Below are 22,214 nucleotides of genomic sequence, written 5' to 3'. Positions count from 1 at the left end.
CAGGATGCGGATGTTGAGGGGTCCACCCTGGGCACAGAGGAGGGGATCAGGAGAAACACTAAGGAAGCTACTTCAGATCTCCGGTGTCACAACCATTCCCGTTGTGAAGAGTTTAACAGGTCATTATCTGAACAGTTCATACACCCCCTGGTTCTGGAGTAATTACATCCATTCTGTAAAAAGACATCACATAATGAGGTCTACCAATATCACAGAAGCGGATGGGAGAGTAAGCAAAATGTCTGACCATACTAGGAACAGACCAGAAAAATAGTGCTGATTTCATAATGATATGATACAAGTCAAAAGATATATTCATCTCTGCAGCACTGAAACCTGCTCAACTCACCTTGGAAAGGGAATAGAAGGAACTGAGGGGGTTCAGCAAGTGGCAACAAAGAGAAAAGACTTGGAAGACAGCAAATGCTTACGTGAAGTACACACGTGCAGAACAACAGCTATGTCCTAGGGGGGGGAAAAAGTCTTCTAGTGCAACCAGACTATTACTGTGTACCAGGGCTGCGACACAGTGGGTGCACGCTGCTCTCCCCAGGAAACCCATCCATCCTCTCACCGCCAGCCACCGCAACCTGGCAGTAATTGCCATCAGGCATGGGAGAGAGCCATCCCTTGAACAGATAGCAAGGCAGACTCTTTCCCCACACCTGCCAAACTGGATACACTGCACGCAGAGTCTTCACTGAGGAGCCTCATGGTTGGTATTTCCACAGGCTCACAGACAAACGGCTTGGCTGGGTTGCTCTCCCTACCCACTTCAACACAGATGGCCCAAACTCTGTCATGTAAAAGAAACTGAGACCTGCTTTAAACCGATTGCAGGAATATACTGGAGCCTTACCTGCACTCCCAAGTTTGACAGCAATGTAATTAGGTCAGGGGATAGCTGTGCTGTTAACGGATTCCTCAGACTTGGCTCTATCCAAGGTAGACATGCACACAAATGCTGCTTCAGCTTGTATCTGCTCACTTGCCAGCAGCCTGGATTCTTGAAAACCTGCTCCAAGTGACTAGCCCATCTCAGATCGCAACTCACGCCCTTGATGTGGGCTACCAGATCTGTACTTCTCCAATGGCCTCCAACAGCAGTGCTAAGGACAGCAGAGTTTGAGCCAAGGTACAGCTGCCTGCAGCTGAAACAGGCCTGCAATAAATGCCAGAAGAGAAGGGGGGGCAGGCTTTAGGCAGCACGTGCAAGGAAGGCACTTGTATTGATGCAGGCTAAGGTCATCCCAGGGACCAGGAGTTTGACACCCATGATTAAAGCATAATCAAGAAATGTTTCCTGACTGTGAAGTCTATTAGGCTGTGGAACAGGCTCCCACAGGAAGCGGGGGAAGCCTCATCCCACTGTCTCTGTACAGAGCGATGGGGCAGGCAGTAGAGAATCGAGCCCCAGGACTGGTGACACGGCCTGATGGGGCCAGTCCCACAAGACGCCCCTTTCAGGAGTAAGACCAACTTAAGAAATTCCCTCTGCCCCTCCTGCAACATGTCCTCCCCAGTTCTGCCAACACTGCTGCTTGCAAGGCAGCACCATGGACTAGATGACTGTAGCCTGGGTCATTTCACGTTATTTGGAGGGAGGGGGCTTTTGACCCACAGCAGGTCACTGATGCATTTTACACCATGGTCTTACCAATGGTTGCATCCACACAACCAATGGGATGACAGTGGTGGTACAGGACAGGAACGTGAGGTGGTAGGTGAGGAAATAGGAATTTCTTAGGCCGTGCTACAGGTATTTTTATACTAACCCTGTGTGCATGAATTCATGCAAGGAAAGGCAGTGGAGAATGCAACTAGGGTGGAGGGCGTTAACTAAACCATGATTTAGTACGGTCAGACTTGTGTAATTGGACATGACCTAACATACATGGAAAATATCTTCATTTACAGCAGAGAATGTCCCTGTTAATAATATATACGGTATCAAGTAAGTTTCTGACACACTGAGCTGGCACTAACTTAGTGTTTCAGGTCTGAAAGACTGTCTCAGTTTTGACTTTATTTAATGTTTAATTGCCTCCCTTAAACGTTTCCTTTTTATATTTTTTGAATGGGGGAAAGATCAGCTTGGTTTTGAAGTGTGCAGATCGACAGGAACGCATACTTTGCCCCATTTAAAGCTAGCAGACACCTACCTCCCTTTTTGGGTTTGTTATTTTTTTGGTTTGGGGATGGGAAGAAAGGAGGTGTTAAGAACATCACAAAGTTCAAACTTAGTGTCTCAACTTGTAACACACTTCCCCCTCTCCCGCAACACTGGTTGCAGAAGCTACCCACGGCTGACACTACTCATGAAGCTCCATATGGTTCTGCTTCCCTTCATTTTTCTTCAGCCTGACAAACTTTGGCACTGCTCAGGTTTTCCTGGTCCTTAAGAAACAGGAGAGATTCCAACAATTCCAGCTTCTCCTTCCTTTGCTTTTACAAAGCTCCCATGGTGCCATTTCTAAAAAAACTATTGTAATGGCAAAGCATAAAGACAAATTTGTCTGAACATCACTGGTGCTGTAGAATTTTTCATATTGCGCTTAGTAGTGGTAACAATTCCTTACATTGCATTAGAGTTGGAGGACTTCAGTAACATCAGGGTCCCTCATGCTCAGCACAACGTACACATACAGCAACAAACATCTGTGCCTGACTAACAGGCTAGTAAAGTTATTTTATTTAAGGTAGAAAGGCTTCAAAATGGAGTGTCATTTTAAAGCACCTGTGAGTTGACAACAGTTTGTACAATTATCACAAACCACCAAAAGAAAGCTTCCAGTACACCCGGGAAGTAACCATGTACACAGCGAGTAGTACCCTGTACACACCATAACTCAGCAAGTGCTTTTTGCAGCTCCCTTCTACACTCAGTCATGAAGGATATAGATCATTACAGCCTCCAGCTATAGAGCTTTAGCTCACAGAGTAGCAGCTCACACTTTTAGCTCTGGAGATCCCCAGTTCAATCTGCTGCATGTCAGCCAAGAGGGCAGCTGTCATATAATTACAGCCACAACTTTGCATGTGAAAAAGTAGGGAGAGCGAACAGAGATCTTATTATAGAATTCTGGTTGCAACCTGCTGAACAGCTCCCTATTTAAAGTAACTTCTTGTAAAGAGGGGGGGAGGGGGTGAAGAAGAAAAAAAAAAAAAAGGAGAGTCTTCCAACTGAGCTTCCCAATTCTGTTTCGCAGACGAAATCAGTGCTGCTTTGCAAGAAGCGTTTTGTTAGAAATGTATATGTATATTAGACGAAGCACGCAAGTGCAGAGCCAGGAGTAAGACTCTAGCCCCTTCTCAGTCCAAAAAAAAGAAAAAGAAAAAAAAATCTCATTGCTGCAACCAAGACATCTGAAGTCCAACAAGGCATCTTAGTTTCTTTCTGAACTATAACCATTCACCAGCAGCCAAGCCATTTGGCTATGCAATTTAAGTATTAAGTTCAAGAAATCTTAACTCTGTTACATCTTGTTTTCTTCAAACTGTACATACAAGCTTTCAGGGAGACTTAACAAAACAGAGAATCCGGGAGGAGAATATGTTTGAACTACAAAGGTACAAACCATGGCAAAAAATTCAGTCTCAAATGAAAAGATCTTTTAATGAGTGCAACACAAAACAATTAGACCAAGTTTCATCTTATCCGTTAATCTTTCTTCAGATCCTTCTGCACACACACAGCAATTTTTGAGCCAAACTTTTTTCCAAGCCAAGATGTTCAAAAATGGAATTTGAAACAATGTAATCCAGTTTTAAAAAAACATTAGTTTCCCCCAACAATGATTCTAGAAATCTGTCTTTCCTCAGTAAAGCTATTTCAGGTTTAATATACAGATTAAATTATTTGCAGAACATTCTCCTCTCCTAGACGGTCCCATCCATCCATCCGTGACCCAGCAGCACAGAACCTGTAGGTTCCCCATTGCCTGGGGTGAATCAACCACTTTGGACCATGAGCAACATATGGGAGCTAACTCTCCAACTTCCTGCAAACTACTCACCCACTTGCTAAATACCACTTGAAGTAGACCAATCTGACTCAAACTGTTCAGTACCTGCCTGCAAGAACACAGACTCGCTGAAACACGTCAACTAGTTCATGCATGCTACCCTAGTGGCTCTTCAAAACTTCCCGAAATGCAGTGCCGTGCTTCCAACAGGATTTGAAGGAGAAGTATCTAGTAGACAGCCAAGCTGGAAGGTGTTCAGATGATTGCTAACACCAAGTGCAAGCCTGCAACAGTTAACTCCAGAATTCACTAACACTTTGTATTTAAACCAGCTGAATTCTCTGGTGACATCCTCTCATCAGCCTCACTTCTGAAGACCCATTTTCATTTGGCTTAGAGTCTTCTGCTCCTCATCTCAAGCAAGACCCACTCAGGAAACACACAAATTACCTGACCATCTCTCTCCCTTTAGAAGAGGGTGAGGGAGAGAATCGAGGACATGAAGCCCAGTTTTGAAGAAAGCTATGTGCAGCTGCAGCAGCACAGAAACATTTGGGGCTGATTATACACACACAGCAACACCCTGGCTGGACTCATCCCACAGAAGGGACCCATAAAAGGTTCACCTCTCCCTCACCTACTGCAGCCAGGCAAAGCTCACAAACATCTGAACCACACTTGTTGCAGACGTCCAATGAAAGCAGTACAACCCTATGCAGAGCTGACTGAAATGTGACACCGTTACGCTATTTTCTGGTATTATTTCTGTAAATTTAGCACTGCTAAAAGGTTCCAGATAGACATTCTCTGGAGACCAAAATCCTTTGCCTACCCTGAGAAGATATGCAGAGAGAACAGCAGCAAAACACATACGTGCTTTTCTCATCTCTCCCAGCCTGCCGCGGCTGAAATGACTGACAAAGGTCCAAAATGAGGGACACACATAAATTATTAATATTGCACTAGTAGTCTCGCTGTTGCTGTGACAGTCTGAAAACTTAACAGAGGCAGGCTCTGCAGGGAAATATTACTTTACTTCAAAATCATTCATTCAGGAAACTTACACACTGAGGAGAAAAGAATCATTCTGCAGCATGCTCTGTCAAACCCCTCAGCGTTAAGACCCTTCATTTCTAAAGCAAAAGCAATTTTAACAAGAACAGGAAATCGACATGAAGCATAAGGCACTTCGGATTTCAAGTGAGCAACACTGGAACAGCATTACTTCCGGACACAAACCCTAACACACCTCTTCTCATGCCTGATCTGGTGTGCTGGTTTTGGCTGGGATAGAGTTAATTTTCTTCATAGTAGCTAGTATGGGGCTATGTTTTCGATTTGTGCTGTGCTGATAATTCAAGGATGTTTTCATTACTGCTGAGTAGTGCTTACACAGAGTCAAGGCCTTTTCTGCTTCTCACACCATCCCACCAGCAAGGAGGCTGGGGGTGCACAAGAAGTTGGGAGGAGACACAGCTGAAGGAATATTCCATACCATATGACATCATGCTCAGCATATAAAGCTGGGGGAAGAAGGAGGAAGGGGGGGACATTCAGAGTTATGGTGTTTTGTCTTCCCAAGTAACCATTACTCGTGATGGAGCCCTGCTTTCCTGGAGATGGCTGAACACCTGCCTGCCAATGGGAAGTAGTGAATGAACTCCTCCGTTTGCTTTGCTTGTGCACACAGTTTTTGCTTTACCTATTAAACTGTCTTTATCTCAACCCACAAGTTTTCTCACTTTTACTCTTCTGATTCTCTCCCCCATCCCAGCTGGGGGGAGTGAGCAAGCGGCTGTGTGGGGCTTAGTTGCCAGCTGGGGTTAAATCACAACACCTGGAAAGTCCATCCCACTTCTGAGAGCCAGATAAGTGTTTTGTCTCTGCAGCCTCTCTGCTGAAACAGCCGGGTGGCATACCAGTGAGAGAATAATGGGTAGCCGTGCACTAGCAAGTGGAAGGGAGCCAAAAAGCCACTTCAGTTTGACGGTTGGGCTGCAACCTGTGCTTTAAGCCCGTGAGAGGCTCTGGATTCACATTCCCTCCAACCTTTTATTTAATTCCAGGTCTCATGCTATACCTGCTGCCACAGTAGCCAAGTACCCGTAAGCAGCACACAAAGAGATGTGGCTTTCTACTGATCTATTTGCTTTCTTTCTCCTGTTGCAAAAGGAACAGTTTATGCAGGGGTATTAATCTGCTTTACATTAATTTCTAGAACTGGGACAAATGACCTGAACTTTGACATTTCTGAAAAAAGTTAAATTATTTTAATCTTTCTTAGTAATCAGAATAGATTTACTTTTCATTTAAAACACCAAATTTCCCTCCCAAAATATTTGAAGTAGTTACTGAAATGTTTTCTTTACCAAAGCCCTGCAAAGTCTCAAGATTATTAATAACATTCTGAATATAAAGAGGTACAATATTGCTCTATACCAATAAAAAAAAAAGAAAGCAGTCAAATTTTCACACAATAAAGCAATTAATTTTGAAAACTAGTACTTTCTATTAAAAATTCTTGCATTTAAAAAAAACAAAAAGGTTTCCAATAACTCTAGACACTGATGGGGGCAAAGAAAAAACAGACCCTACCCCCAGCTGGATGGCATTCCTCTCTTTGGATGCAATGTGGTAACATTTGATTGACGCATCTGATCCATTCCAAAACTCCAGGCGATGTTTTAATCATCAATGGGCAGAATCCTATTAATTTTCAGAAAAAAAAAAAATAGAAAAACAGAGTAGAATATGGAGGCAGGACACAGAGCACCTGATGTTTGTCTAGCAGATCCAGCTGATTTAGCTAGGTTCATAATAATCAACAGATTAAAGACTGATGGCAGAAACTCACATCTACCAGTATAAGTCCCTTCCTCCCCTCCACCCTCTTTCTGCCATCTCAGCTCAACGCAGTCTCCCAGCACAACCTGGAACATTAGTCCCATACCAGAGGAAATTAAACAGGAATAGGGAAAGGAGTGGGAAGAGATAAACCAGGGTAAATAGGGGCAGCATAAAGAGCCCATTGGCATGCAACCAAGAGCCTGCACAGGCTCTTGCTACGGCAGAAAACAGGAGATCAGGCACATATGAGGAGATGGCAGGAGAGCAGATGTGAGAAGGTGAAGGTTCAAGTGGTCCCTGAGCTCAGGGGGTAAGAAATGGCAGCAGGCAGAGTACAGAAGTGAGACCCAGCATGCACAACGAGCTCAGCCTTCAGAAGCAGCAACACACCAGGTGACCCACTAGCTTGGTGTCTGCTGTGATAGGCATTTTCATTATCGACAGGCATGGTACGAGAAATATAGCGTGAACCTTCCACGTTAAACAAGGGTTCCCAGTCTGCCCATAAATTCATTTTGCTATCAGCCAAATCCAGATCCACCAATATCAACCACTTTTGCTCTGAAACAAGCCTCCACTTACAGTCTTGCACTGAACAGTTGCCGCTGTTTCATTTCAGCACTGATGAGCACTGCAAGCCCTCAGGACCCGCCAATGTAAGAAGCAGCACAACCCCAAGAAGAATTGACACATTCCAGCCATGGCCAGAAAGCCAGCATCGTCAGTGTGACCCTTCCAGCAGGCCAGCTGATGCGTCAGACCAGCCCATGTCCCAGTCAACTGACCTGGAGCCAGGCACCTTCCCACTAGAAGTGGAAACATGGCTGAATAGTCAGCAGGACAGCTGGGAAATACCCCTGGTCTAGCTGGCCAGCCGCCTGTTTGGGAATACGAGCTGCACAAAGGTCTCCGGGCACATCAGTCAGTCGCCCAGTTGTTCCTTACATCTGTTCTGTGTTCCCAAGTCTTGGGAGGATTAGCAGCAGAGAAGAGCTGGATGGGGAAAAGTAGGGAAGGCAAGAACAAGCTGATGTACTGCAAAGGGAAGGGAGCAGCAGGCTGAAGATGGGATCTTGCAGTAGGAAAAGTGGTTGCTACAGTGCGGAGCAGGAGCTGGGGGAAACAGGAGGGGGCTGTTAGCAGAAAGAAGGCAGGCGAAGGCACGCCACCACAGGGAGCAGGAAGGGCATGTAGCCCAGGTCTGATAAATCAGGTATCACTGCCAAAGTCTTACACCAGCCCTTAAAGCCTCTACTGCTGACCAGGGGGCTCCAGGCTCAGCAACAAGCAGGATCTGCCACAAGCGTGCCCACCCAGCCGCTTCAGGTAGTCATTCAAGAGATCTCAGGTCCAGACCATTAAGTACCCTGAAGATAAGGACACAGACCTTGAGTTCGACGCGGTCACTTGGAGTTCGCACAATGAGAGAAGGATACGCTCCCAGCCCTGCCAAAGACTGCACAGCTGCAGCTTGCGCTTCCTTTAGGCTCCTCAGAGCACGCGGTTGCATACCCAGCCAGACTGCCTTTGTAACCAACCCCCCCGGCCCGTCAGGAGGGCCTGAACCCTGGACCATCAGCAGTGAAAGCACAAACCTCCACCTCATGCTCTAAATAATTAAACTCTGTGGGAGCAGCAGCAGACTCATAAAACTCTTACACAGACCAAGCCAGCCATTAATGGGGGTCAAAGATGAACGCTCTATTTTTTTAAAGTGTGCTTTGATGCATGGGGAGAGTGGTGAGAGGAGATCTTCATTACCCTCTCTGATACCTGATGAATTTTTCCTTTCCTGGCTATCAACACCTCCTACTTCCACCCGAACCCCATACTGCTGGCAATCATCTGGACAGCCAGAGACAATTAGGAGGTGTGTTTGGATGACATCTATGCTAGCCAGTCATCTGCAGGTAGGGGAAGCAAGAGGCCTTGCTGAGCAAAGCCAGGTTCTACCAGAGGCTCAGCCGGTGCTTATTACAAGGTTTGGGTTTCACACGGATGCTGCCGGATGGAATCCCAGGGCCAGCGTGATGCCGAAAGTCATGCAAACCACAACCTCGCACATCATCTCCCCTACAGCAAGGCATGGAGCAGAGCACAAGCCAGTAAAATCTGTCGGGATTATTAGCTTGGGCTCAGAGCCAGAGCTGGGAGCTGCCACAAGGGCAGGGAGGCTGCCTGCAGCCCTGCAGGTCAGCGGGAAGGAAGTGGAAGTCCCCTGACAGGCAAGGAGAGGCAGCAGGCAGGAAAGGCAAGACACAGCTGAGAAAAGGTCACAGAAACACTAGTCTGACCCGCCCCTTCTGGCCTTAAAATACATATATACACACACATGTGTGAGCTTCTTACTACTCTGCTTTGTTCAGACATTTTAAGGAGAGCTCTGCTCTTCCCACTCCCTTGGCATTCCTCCAATCCACACCAGTTCTGGAAATGGTTATTTAGGCTTTCCATCAATGAAAACCTCGGGTGGAGAGAAAGGAGAGCAGCTTGTTTCAGGGAAGGAGTCACCACATTGACACAGAAAACTCCCCTAGCAGCATGCAGGGACGCTGGATGCTCTATCAGCAGTGCCAATTCCAGCCTGCACTGGCCAAGCCTCTGCCAGCCTGTTTTCTCTGCTGCCTTTGCTCCGTGTGGAGGAGAGGCCACGGACTGGAAGTGGCTCTGGGATCTCTACTACTTTGCTGAGAAAGTGGCTGGTGTAGCAAAGCCAGCTTTTATTTATTATTTATAAGTAGTCCTGATAGATGCACCTTTTTTTCAAGTCACTAGGAACCTTCTCCCAGCAAACTCCAATACTTTCAGAGGGAAGTTAAGAGCTTTACACGCAACACCAGCACTCATCTTTCACAGCATGGCAAAAGCAGCAGCTGTTACTTCCATTATTCTTGGAAATAAGGAGGGAAATAGCTAGGACTCTTGAGCCTTGGCACCTCTTCCCTCCCACCGTTTGGCTACCAGAGCTACGGTTACTATTCAGGGCAGAAGTGCTCAGCAGGGCACACATTCCAGGGGGCTGAGCCATCCCGTGTGGCCAGGCTCAAAATGGCAGACAGCGATGAATAGGATAATTAGAAAGTACAACAGAAACCGCAACATAAAAACAAGCGGCTTCTATTACAAGAAACGGCTCTATGGCATGGTTAGATCCATCACCCCATATGCTGGGTCGTGGTGGTGCCTCAGGAGCCTGCTGCTATTATCTGTTTGCAATCACATTTCAGCCCGTCTTTCTGCTTAATGCACGAAAAGCAGAGCTAATCAGATTCACTCTCTCTTTCTGCTTCATGTTTCCAGTTCCCAAGCATGCTCTGTACTGCTTCAATTGATGTTCAACTAACACTAGCCAGGAGCACGCACTGCAAAAAAAAAAAAAAAGGAACTACCTATTAATTTTAGTCCTTCTTTCCACCTATTATGTCTAAAATTCCTTGTATGCTTGAGCTTTGCAAACAAAAGTCAGGAAATTCCCGTTTCCCTCTCTACACCACACCCGGCTCACGTATGAGTTCCCTTCTCCAAACTGCTCCTCCAGTGGTATCTGGGCAATTAATTATAGCACAGACCTATCAGGCTTTCCTCTCACTCTCTGGGACAGCTTTTTAAAATATTTCCTGGATAGGAACTTCCACAGAAGGATGTCTTCTGCTGGCACCGTAATAGCCCCTCTTTGTTAATATATCTGAAGTGACCATCACATGCTCTCCTCCCCCCTCTCCCCCAGCACTATTTAATTATTGCAGTGCTACCCGGGAACTCTAACGTGCCCTCAGCATTTACAGTCTGAGGACAAACAGGGCCCTGGAACGGCTGCTGCTTTCACTGCGTTCCTTCGCACTCCACAGAGCAGCTGGAGCATTGCTAGAGTCAGCTACGCTACCTTGATCTTCACTAGAGCGACCAAAGCAATGGCAGAGAAGGCCCCAGACTGGGCAGATTGCATGAAAATTCAGCAAAGAGATCCAGGAAAAGACTGGCTTACAGGAACACCCATCATCATGAGCCAGGTTAAGCAGCGCAGGAGGAGAGTCACCCATTACAAGCACAATTGAAGATTTGCCAGAAGAACAACAGAAAAAAAATCAGCAAGTATTTACAGGAGATGAGAAAGAGATGTAGGTGGAAGACAAAAGTGCCAGGATACATATCTCTATCCAGAAGGAGTGGAAAAAAAAAGGGAGACTGCAGAGATGAAACCCCAGACAGCCCCTGCATCTGTACACATCCCCCAGCTAATACCCACTACATCAATCAGAACAATGGCAGCTCTGGAGAAGACCCCGATTATCCAGCTTCTTCACTAACATCTTCCCCAGAGGCTGCACGCATGTGCAAGGGGATGGAAGAAAAACAGAAGTGAGATTACTTACAGCATTTTCTATATTGCCCCCTCTCTTATAAATGTGTCTTTTAAAAAAAAATATTGCAGCTGGCTTCTAAGTGTGTCAGATTTAAAAAAATATATATATATCCTTGAAAACAAAGACACTTTGTGCTCAGCATATCCAGTGGCACCATTATTTAATATCAATACACTGGTTCCTTCCTTTATTCACTCCATCCTTGGAACACAACGCCACTGTAACAGCCACCCAGTGTATAATCTTACCATGCAAAGCAACACAACCCTACAATAATCTTTCTCCTGCCATAATGTCTTCACATACCAACAAGAAGAATTTAGGCTTAAATGCTTAAAAAAAACCCCCAACCAACTGCAGTACAGCATGAAACAAATCTCTAACAACTCTCAAGTTGGAGCAAATTCCCTCAGCCCTCCCTACTTTCCTTATTTGAAAATAGCTGCACAAACATTTCTAATTTGTGCACCACACCAATTACAACCTGCCCCTCCCGCCAGGTACGGCCGCTCAAGTCGGTCCACACATGCATAGGCTCACTGCATCCTGCTGCCTCTGGCACACTACTCTTCACTGACATCATCTTCACCCTCATTCACCAGACAGACACAGTATCTGCTCCTTTAGCCATAAAGCAATCACTGTAGGCCAACAGACGCCTCCATCTAGTCTCCCAAATGCACACTCTGACCTGCACCGTGCCCCTGCTAACGAGATGCATGCCCCAGCGTCTACTTAGGTGACACATCCCTCCTTCCCCACCGTCAGCAAGGGCTAATACAGATACACCAATACACCAACAGCAAAGCTGAGGCAGAAACACTGTTCACGCTGGTCAGCAGAAGCAAAGTTCGCCTTGGCCAGCTCCCACGGAGTCTGAGCTTCAGCACACCCCTGGCTTCATTGCATCCCCATAGCAAGACGGCACCGTTCTGCAATACCACAGCAGGTTGCACAAGGCCTTCCCAATTTCTGCTGGTGCTGGAAAATTAGTTAGGCAGTAACACCTGGGGCAACTGTAAGTCAGAGTTCAGAGATGGAGAGACTTCCTCCTGGTGCTGTGGTACCCAGCTTCAGGCTTGGCTCACCACAGGCGTGCAGACAATTCTCCAGACATTTCCCTGCCCTTGCCATTTATCCCAGGCCTCAGGGACCACCTGGTCCCACCAACTCCGAGGCCTCAGTCCAAACGGCCGCCACCACCATGGTGAAGCTCTTTCACAAACTCACCCTACAGCTATCTCCTCAAGGAGTCTCCTTTTGCCCTCTCATAGGGGAGGTTTATGGCTACTATTTTTTGAGCCCTTTAATAATAATATATGAGCCTAATAATAATAATTCTTGGGCTTATTGCAATGGGCTGTTAGCAATGGGCTCTCAGGAACTACAGTATGTCTCTTACTGCAGAGGCACTGAAACTCAACGTTTTCCCTTTTTTTCCCCTTTTGAAAATACTGCTTGGGAATGGAGTCAGCATCTAGACACACACAAGTATATCCCGGGGAAAGAATGAGAGGAGCGGAGGGGAAGGGAGGGACCTGAAAATGAAGGCTGAGGGTGAGGTTTCACATTACAGCTGAACCAGGCTAATAGTTCACTGCTGCCAAAAAAGGGGGGCCCCACTTCCACCTTTCTTTCATTCCCTACCTTTCACTGCTGGCAAAACAAATCTTGCCCCTCCTGCACAGCAGCTCTGATACTAGCCTGAACCCGGTGAGCAGGTTCAGCTCTCTGTCCCAGGAGAAAACTATTCACTCTCTTATATTTTGGGGCAAGTCAGTTTTCTGAAAGCTGAACAAGCTGGATCCGTTTAGCACCAGAGTGGGCACAAGGCAAGGAATACGGCCACAGAGCCACGAGCGAGGCATGACCACCCCTCTTAGAAGGAGCAAGTGGTTAGATTGGTTCAGCCACAGCAAGAAAATCCATCTTTACCCACATGAAACTGTGGTTTCACCCAGCAAGTATACCGGTCAGCACAAAAGGGGCCTATCTGAAAAGCCTGCAACAGAGGTGTTTGTTAATAATCTTAAAACAGGGAGTTTTACCTATTATTAGGCTCTACCTATCAATAGCATTTCTGAACTGGATGATGAAGGCAGCCATGTAGGTAAAGACTGACACTAAAACTGAGCAGACCCAAACCAGAGAGAAACATAAGACATACTGCAGGATTTCCAGTAATAATCGTGCCTATTTCTAAATTGGACTCTGTTATTATCAAACAAGATGGCTGCCTTCATCACTATGCTCAGAAATGTCTTTTTCATTATAAACTTCAGAGTTAGTTTCAGGGTGCTCTTGATAAAAGCATTTTCCTTTCCCCATCACCTTCTACATCATCAGATGAACAAAAATAATGCAGTTCTTTTAGATTAAAAAAAAAAACCAAACCCAAGCCCGTATTACTCCACTGTCTTTATTCCTCTCCACCTCCTCTGCTCAATTACTAAAAGCAATTTACAGACAATAAATGTAACTTCACAGCTGCCTGTATGAAGTATTCCCTTCATTTTATAGATGAGGTTACAGGCTATACAGAAATTAATATCAGCGAGGTCTACTTCAAAGCTGGATAAGCAAGAGGAACAGATGAACTCTTAAAGAATACAGATCATGCCTGTACTCTAGTAAAACCAGTAATAAAGAATTAAGGATGTTACCAGTTGGATATAAATTCCATGAATGTATCTCCTTAAATACAGTAACAAACAAAAGTTTCCTTTGAGGTTTTGCTTGTTTTTATTCTATTTTTATTGGGAACAACATCATGAGATTTCAGATTTACTGCTCAGCATCCCATAAACCAAACATGCTTGCTTTACTAGTAAACACATGCTTAACTGCTAACCTCACAGACTCAAAGGGGACTGGGTCTTCCCAGTTGGTGCATGATCACCAGGAATCTGCAGCTAGAAACTCTACACATAATTTTAATTGATGAAGATAAGTAAACCAGAAGAGAGTCCAATGTTTTCTGCCACAGCCTCACTGGCTTTGGCTTGGCAAGGAGGAGCAAAAACCTACGTCTGTTGTTAAAATTGCCAGCGGTGACTTTGAAAAAGCACCAGGAGTAGCAACGCTAAAGGCGGGGGGGGGGGGGGAAGTGCAGTTTTGTACAGGCACTCTTCTGATGATAACCGCTCCTTAAGGCTTAATAAAAATGCATGGCCAACGTTTCTTCTTCCACACATTAGTAGAGCTCAGAAATAGCACCTGAGTCTAGTTACACAACTCAGCAGGCCCAGCTTCTCCCAGGAAGAAAACACTACCAGCATGCAGGTACTCTGAAGGCTGAGTCATCCAAACAGTCCCTTGAAGGGGAAATAATCCTATTAGGAATTGGGGTGTTGGTATTAAAGACAAAAAGGAGTGTTAATTTTGGCACCCCTTAATTACACTGGTTCCACTCCATCCATTTACTACCGAACCTAACATCTGTAGGTTAGTAAATTCACCACGCTCCTCCATCCATCCCCAAGATGCTTTCCTGATGCTGTCCCCTCTTTAGCCAACAATCACCTGTCATTGCCCGTATGTTTCCTTATCCCTGACTAACACAAACTAGTATTTGTACAACCACAGCGCTTGGAAAACTAATTTAGGATTAAGGCCTTCATTTCTAGCCTGCATACAAATACCAGGCATGCTTAAACCAACAGGGCGTTGTGGGCTTCTGTGCTGTGACTAGCTTAAAACCAAAAGCCGTATCATGCACGCGTCAAAAAACAGATAGGCTTCAAGGTGGACCAAAAAACCAAACACAACACAAAGGATTTGGACTTGTAAAACCTCTCACATAGGGAGAGCTGATAAACACAATAACATTTCTAGCAGAACTGCCATTTTCTGCATTTTCACTGCAGCAAGTACAGATGTTTGTGCCCACTGATACTTGTGCCCTTTTCACCCAAGCCTGCAATGGCATCACAACCTCACACTAGCCCCAAAAATAGCTCAGCAGATGTAGCTGCTGCAGAAGGCACCTGCCCCAGCAAGCAGGAGTCCATGCACAGAGCACGCAACCCACGCTCCCCTTTCCAGGCAAGGTCTGGGGTGTTCCTGCCAACCCATCAAGTCCCTAAACCTCCGAACAGCTGCACAACAACAGCAGGAGGAGAGAGGCAACCTAATGGGCTTGAATAGGTAGTCCTGCAGTTTAAACTGGCACCCCAATGTTATCAGCAATGCTACGGGAGTCCAGAACTTAACTCCTACCATGACCCCAGTCCAGCAGCCACCATCCGCTCCACCTGAGGACAGGCCACAGTCCTCCCCCTCCTAAACTCTTCTAAATGGGATGGACTGGGAAAGAAACCAGTGTCTCAGGCTGAGAATTTTATTTTTGAGGTTGGTAGATCTGTTGTGGAGACTGATCCACTGATATTTTTCTAATATAAGGAACATATAAGATGCCTAGAATTTGATAGCTGCTTTTTAATTAAATTGAAATAAGTAAATCACAGCCTGTTGCCATGGAGAATGAACAGACACAGCCTCTTGACTCCAGGGCAGGATCAAGCAGGAGAGGCAGACAAGGCTGTGAAATTAAAAACACCTATTTTAAAGCAAATGGTCTTGATAATTAGCAAAAAACGTGGCATAGGGAAATAATATAACCATATGGCAGGAAGTGGTTTTCAAGGTGAACTACAAAGCTGTTTTAAATAAATGAATAAACTGCTGGAGCTGCTGGGTCACTCACAGAATCATATATGCAGGATTAAACGTGATTTTAAAAATACACCAAAAAAACCAGCAATTAGCTCTTCTTTCAGTTTCCTGCCTATAGCCTGCATCTGTGTCTGTTCTTATGTTTAAGGACTTTTTTCAAGTGATTAAGGTTTGCACCTATTTGCAGTTACCAGAAAGCCGTCAAACTCACACATTTTCAAAAGCCTTGCGGTTGACCCTGAAGCGAGAACCAAGTTTATGGGATATAAAACCTTTTATCTCTCACTCTGTGTCATTACACAATCCTGGCCAGGTCATCAGACACTAATAATCATTCCTGAAGCTGTGCATCCCTGTTATGACTTCCATGACAAGTGACTTGGGGGGGGTGGAGGGGGCAGGATTTGCCCCCCCGCACACCATGTATCCGACCCTGTGCTACACCTCTCAAGGTGCACAGCTCAGAGAGAGCCGAAAGGTAACGCTGGTCGGTCAGGGAGGTAGCAGGACCCTCGGCACAAGCTTGGCTGATGGACAAGAGCCTTCCCAGTTTGTCCAGAACACAGGGCATCAAAATATTCCACCCCTTCCTGCTTCCGACCTCACCTGCTGCCAGCTCACCCCTGTCAGCAAAGGCTGCCCAGAAAGATGGCACTGGATAGTTTATGTTGCTCCTATACCACCTCTGTAGAGAGCATATTGTGTGGCGCTCATCCTGCCCTTAAGACACTTGTGCTCTGCTTGGATCTAAAAGGGCCACAGCAAGTAAACTCCCTCATCACCTTTTCGAGCCCAGCCAGGGCAAATCTGAGCAAGACTGCCTTACAATTTCCAGTGAGCATGTGGCCAAAGTGCATCAAATTCACAATAGCTTAAAAATACTTGACATAAATTGTCCCTGATGACTCAGTTTCAAAAATGTGCTGTACATTTTTTTGAAGGGAAGGGACAGACAAACTAACTTTCACTTCAAACCTCCTGTCCACTCTAGGGGAAAAGCCAACCTTTTCTCCTGTTTTGTGAAGACACAAGTTGTCAGCCACAGTCATTAGTCTTCCACTGCAGCTAATGACACACACGAAACAGCCAGGGTCCCAGTCCAGGCCCTCATGACACAGCTGGTTACATTAAAAATCAGTCATACTTTCAGCACTAATCAGCAGAATTTGAGCTGGCTATTGACAAGTTATCTTCTATTCCCCATCACAACCAAGAAACACCCTGCAAAGGGAGGGGAGTCAGGACAGAAATCTTAGAAAAAGAAGGGGTTGGGGAAAAATGAGCAATTAAAATCAGTATTGCCTGCTTTCACAGTCTTGCCCTGTATTTTGGAGCATTTGCTGCTTTAACTGAAGGCACAATACGTAAGATTCGTGGATTTCATTAAAAATAAATTCCAGGTCCAAGTCTGTATGAAGATATGCATGAACTTGCAAATCTGGTTCACCCTGAAGGACGCCAACAAGGACCCCAACACCACTCCTTAAAAACGCCGGGGTGGGGGTGGCACAAGCGGGCTAACTCATAGTCTTTGAACGGTTGAGGCTGACAGTGGTATCTGCCCAACCTCCTCGCTCACGCACCCCCTTTCTTTCCAAAGCTTGCAGCGAGAGGAGATGTGAAACATTTCGGGACACATTAGCTGCACTGGAAGGTGCTACACACCCTCAGCTTCCCTCTCCCCACTGCCTTCCCTGGCATGCAGTCGGCTTCCTGCTGCTTCAACCACAGCCCTGCCCCACCACCTGAACACAAATGGCTTCACCAGGGCTGTTTCTGCCCTCACAGGCACCGGGCACCCAGGGGGCATTGGGTGGCTTGTTTCTCCTCACCTCGTAGCTTTACTTATGTTTAATTTTGACTTAAGAGAAGAGATTTAACACAATTATCGAGGCCGGCCTAGCACCTCCCTCTGAAAGGAACTGTGGTTTCTTCTCTGTCCCCCCACAAGCCAAGATAACCGCGCAGGGGAAGACTCCTTCCCAGGGACACTCCCAGTTGGACAGAGCCAGGGCTAACGGGCCCTTGAGTGAAGACTCAAGCTAGGCGGCTGCTTGGCATATGAAGGAAGATGTTAGCCATGCCCAGGACCAGATTATTTTCGTATCACAGCAGACAGGGTCACGGGTCAAAAATAAAATTAAAAAAAATGAAAGGAAAAAAACCCAAACCCTCATACATAAAACCATTCCCTTCAGCAGCATCACACTGCACCATACACACAAAGAGGGGAGAGCGCTCACAGGGCCGAGCCCCCCGCCCAGGCTGCCCACTGCCCCCTGTTCCCATCACTCGTGCTCTCCCCTTGTCCGCTCTTCCCTGACCTCCAGTGTGTCCCCGCGCCACCCCAGCTCCCTGCAAGCCCCTCCTGCACCCCTAGCCCACCTCTCCAGGACCCTCTTCCCCTACCTACAAACTTCCCCTGACCTCTACACCCCCTAAACCCCTGCCAGCATCACACTCTCAGCACCTACACGCAGCAAAACCGGGGGAGAGCGCTTCCCAAATGAGAAGAGGCTTCAGACGCCAGCCTTGCTGGGGTATTTTTCACCCGGCGGCAGGTCTCGCCACACCACTGCCGGGGCTCCCACCAGGAGTTTCCAGCCGTAAACCTCGGTGGCTGCGAGGCCGCTCACTCGAGGAGCTTGTGGCACATGTGCACGCCCCCGCCACTGTCAACAACTTCCAGTCACGGTCCAGGTGGGCAAGTTCCGGGTGGGCGAGGGGCTGCCTACCACCGCCAGCAGTAATCTGGCTTGGGAAAGGCAGCTCGTAAGCGGGATGGTGCTTTAACAAAAATAAAGATCACCTTAATATTCTTCTTAACAGCCAGAAAGGTCACGACATGGTGGTCCATGAGTGGGGGGGTGGAAGATGGGCGAAGGGAGGGGAAGGAGGGGGGAGGCAATGCACAAAACTGCGGGGCGTTAACTGTTTGTTCGCCATAAAAAGAAAATAATATGAAGGAATGGGAGATTAACGACGGCTGCACACAGACAGCCGGACAGAAACTCACGCGAGGGGATGAGCGGCAGCCTGCGGGAAGCATCAGCGCTTTCCCCCGCTCTCAGCGGCCCCAGAGAGACTGGCCCGCTCTCCCCGCCGCCGGCAGGCCCGGCTGCCGGAGCCCCCCGCGCACCGGCGTGGAGGCGCCTGCCCTTCACAGGCGGGGAAGGCGGCTGAGGAACGCGAGACGCGAGGGCGGCGGGTCCCCCTCCCGCAGCGCCGCGTCCCCGGGGGGCGCGGGGACAGCTCGGGTTACGGCCCGCTTAAAAACAAATAAAACCCCCAGTAAACGCCGCGCACGCCGGGGAGGGGGGGACACGACACAAAACCCAAGAGATTAAAAAAGTCACCTCAGAGCAACCGGGGGGGGAAGAGGCGAAGGGGGGTGCCAGCCCCCCCACACCGCCGAGGCGGGCCGCCCCCGTCAGGGTCAGACCCCCGCCCCGCCCCCAGCCTCACCTGCCCCCCCGCCCCTCCCGCGAGGTGGGGGGGGCGCCCTCGCGCGCAAGGTGAGGCGGGCGGGCAACCGCCGTAACGGCCGCCGCTTACCTGTGGGGGCCGGCCCTCAGGGTCTCATGGCAGCCCCGTCCCGTCTCGCGGCGGGCAGAGGGGCTCCCGATTCTTTGTTGCGCGGAGGGGAGCGGGTACGGATCCTGTCAGCTCATGTGACGCGGTGGGCTCGGTCTCCGGGGCTTTTCCTTGCTGGTTTTTCCTCCACTCTCCCCTGCCCGCCCTCCGCCGGCGCTCAGGGCAGACCCCGCAGCTGGGCGCGGGTCTCAGGCCCGACTGGCTGCTGGCAGAGCGGCGGCGGCGGGGGAGGAGGAGGAGGAGCCGCCGGCGGGGCGGGCTCCCTCGGCAGGGCCGGGCGCGGAGGAGGGCTCTGGCATCTCACAGCGCTGCCTGGAGGGGGAGGCGGCGGGGGAGGACACTGCCCCAGGCCCCTGCGCCCCGTCGTGTGTCGTCTCCCCCGCCCCCGCTCCCGCCCTCGCCCCCGTTTCCTGAGAGGAGGCGGCGCCGCGGGCCCGTCCTCCCCCGGGGCCTCGGTGGGATCGGCCTCTGCCCCGGCCCGGCAGGCCCCGCTCCGGGGCGGTAAGGCCCCGCCGCCCGTCCGCTGCGGCGGGGGAAACAGAGCGGCGGTGGGCCTCGGGGCAGGCGCCGGCTTTCCTAGAGGAACGGCCGGCGGCCGCCTCACGGCCAGTGGGGTGTTACGGGGGCCGCAGGGGACTCAGGTAGGCAGGGGCTTCGCCGGCCTCCTTCAGCGTGGGGGAGCAGCGGATAAAACGGACCCCTGAACAGTGCGTTTGTTCCCCTCCTGAGGCTGCTATTGCTGCACTTCGGGCCCTGATGCATAGGCCTGGGCCTGCCGCAGCAGTCTGGAAAGTAAATAAAAATGTAATTATGTGCGTTCTAGTTGGGGCTCGCAATAGAAGAGAGGAAAACCCCTCGTTTTCTCTAGAAGAGATCAGAGAAATAGCAGTACTGAGTCAGATCAGCATCCTGCTTCTGAGAGTGCTGAACAGACAAACCGTAAGACAGACTGTCAGCTCCAACACGCGGACCGCGACACTGCCCCAGAAGAATCCCCCATGACCTAGTGATCCTGCAGTCAGGCACTTCCCGACCCACAGCTGGGGTCTTCGTATTTAACAGCTTCCAAAGGATTTTTCTTCAATGCATTCACCCTTTTTTTTTTTTTTGAACCATGTGAAATTTTCGTATCTGCTACATCATGCAGCAAGCATCCAGCTCTCTTCTTCAGACAGCATTTAGTCATCTCCTTTTGTTTGCCAAGCTCTAAGTGGGGGGCAGAGAAAGATCACCTTTCTGCAGCTCTTTAATGCCCCAATATGCCATTTTTCTTCACAAGCCAAGTCTGAAAAACATTACACCACCAAGCCAGGCCGTATATAGGAAACATAGATGACACTTCTATTAGAAATGCAGACAGCTCAGAAAACCTTGGACTCCTTCATCAAATACAACCGCAAATTCAATGAGCAGCTTCCCTGCTGCTCTAGTCAGTCCCAAGATTGTGCCTACACTGGCATCAGCTTTCTAGACACCACAATTGACATTAATAAATGGCACCCTGCAAGCTAGCACATACACAAGAACCTACAGACCATAAAACTTCCTCTATAAAGCGGATGCAATAAGACCAGCAGCCATCCAAAGTGCACCAAGAAGCTGTGAGATTCAGCCAGCCCTGCAGATATTGTTGCACCTGCTCTGAGAGGAACACTGGTGATCTGCTTTATCCAACAAGGTCACTCTTCCAGCAAAATAGATACAAATTTACTACAATAAAGATAGGACAGCAACAACAGCAATTTTAGAAAATCAGTTTTCAAGGGATCAAGGTTTATTTGGTGTTTGTCTAGTGCAACCAAAATTAACAAGGACTGGCAAAGTCTCTCACCACATTAGCTTTCTGCAAATTTGTTTTTCTGCTTTTTATTTTAGAGTCTCTACTGTAACATTCCCTCCTGCAACCACGTGCCCCTGACAGCAATAATATTCCACACTAAAATCCACACATAAAATAATATTTTAAATTACTGTCTCTGAAAGATTTTTTTTTCCCAGTGCCTCTTCTCCTAACCTTCAGGCTCTGCCTTTCCCAGCTCATTACAGGAAGCAAATCCGCAGATGAAAACACATGAAATAGAACCAGACACCACCAGAGCATCAAACATGAAATACGCCAGTACCGCTCCACAGACAGCATAATCAATGCCCTTCCTCCCACAGCAAAACCGCCAAAATTCTTTGTTCCTGTGTGTGCTCGTCCCAAATCTCTACAGTTCATCACTTCATCCAGCACATGAGATACCCCCACAGAAACCATGTGAATGAAACTAAATAATTACTGTCTTGAACGAGCACATACAGCCAGCCAATAAAGGACAGAAACACGTACTCATCATTAGAATATTTGTCAGACAGCAACAACTCGAACCCCTCAATCCTTATCCCAAAGGAGACCTACGAAATATTCCCAAAAGATAAAGCTCAGAGCTAAAACTTATAATCCTTAGACACTAAAGCTCGTGGATTTAACAGAGATGTTGCCTTCCTAGCCCATTACGGCCTCCCTGCTGACCTCTCCCTTTGTCACCAGCACAACCAAGCCTTTTTCGCTAGGGGTCCAGCAGAGAACCAGCAGCCTGTCAGTCACTTCTGCTCACACCCCTTTCCGCTCCATAGGTGATCCTTTTTTTTCTAAAGTGGTCAAATTGATTAATATAATTAGATTAAACTAAGAGCAATTGCATCTAACCTGTAGTTAGCTTGAATTTTGCTGCTTTCTGTCAGATCTGATAAAGAGACCCTGAGCCCAAAAGCTTGTTTGCTTTTT

The 22,214-nt window shown here is 47.9% G+C and overlaps 1 protein-coding gene across 3 annotated transcripts in view; it reads right to left on the bottom strand.

The window, feature by feature from the left end:
• Positions 1 to 19,735, bottom strand: part of TCF20 (transcription factor 20) — a 134,358-nt gene extending 114,623 nt beyond the window's left edge. For 2 of the 3 annotated variants that reach the window (XM_072867820.1, XM_072867848.1), the window contains exons 1-2: positions 19,406 to 19,735; positions 6,561 to 6,671 (exon numbers count right to left, since the gene is read on the bottom strand). The gene's annotated coding sequence lies outside the window, so the exon portion shown is untranslated. The remainder of the gene's footprint in view (positions 1 to 6,560; positions 6,672 to 19,405) is intronic. The other variant, XM_072867839.1, reaches the window with a different exon arrangement.
• Positions 19,736 to 22,214: the final 2,479 nt, after the last annotated feature.

This window comes from Ciconia boyciana, chromosome 1 (genome assembly GCF_034638445.1).
Source record: "Ciconia boyciana chromosome 1, ASM3463844v1, whole genome shotgun sequence".
NCBI lineage: Eukaryota > Metazoa > Chordata > Aves > Ciconiiformes > Ciconiidae > Ciconia > Ciconia boyciana.
The sequence above is the reverse complement of the archived record's forward strand: the minus strand, read 5'-3'. Positions and strand labels throughout refer to the sequence as shown.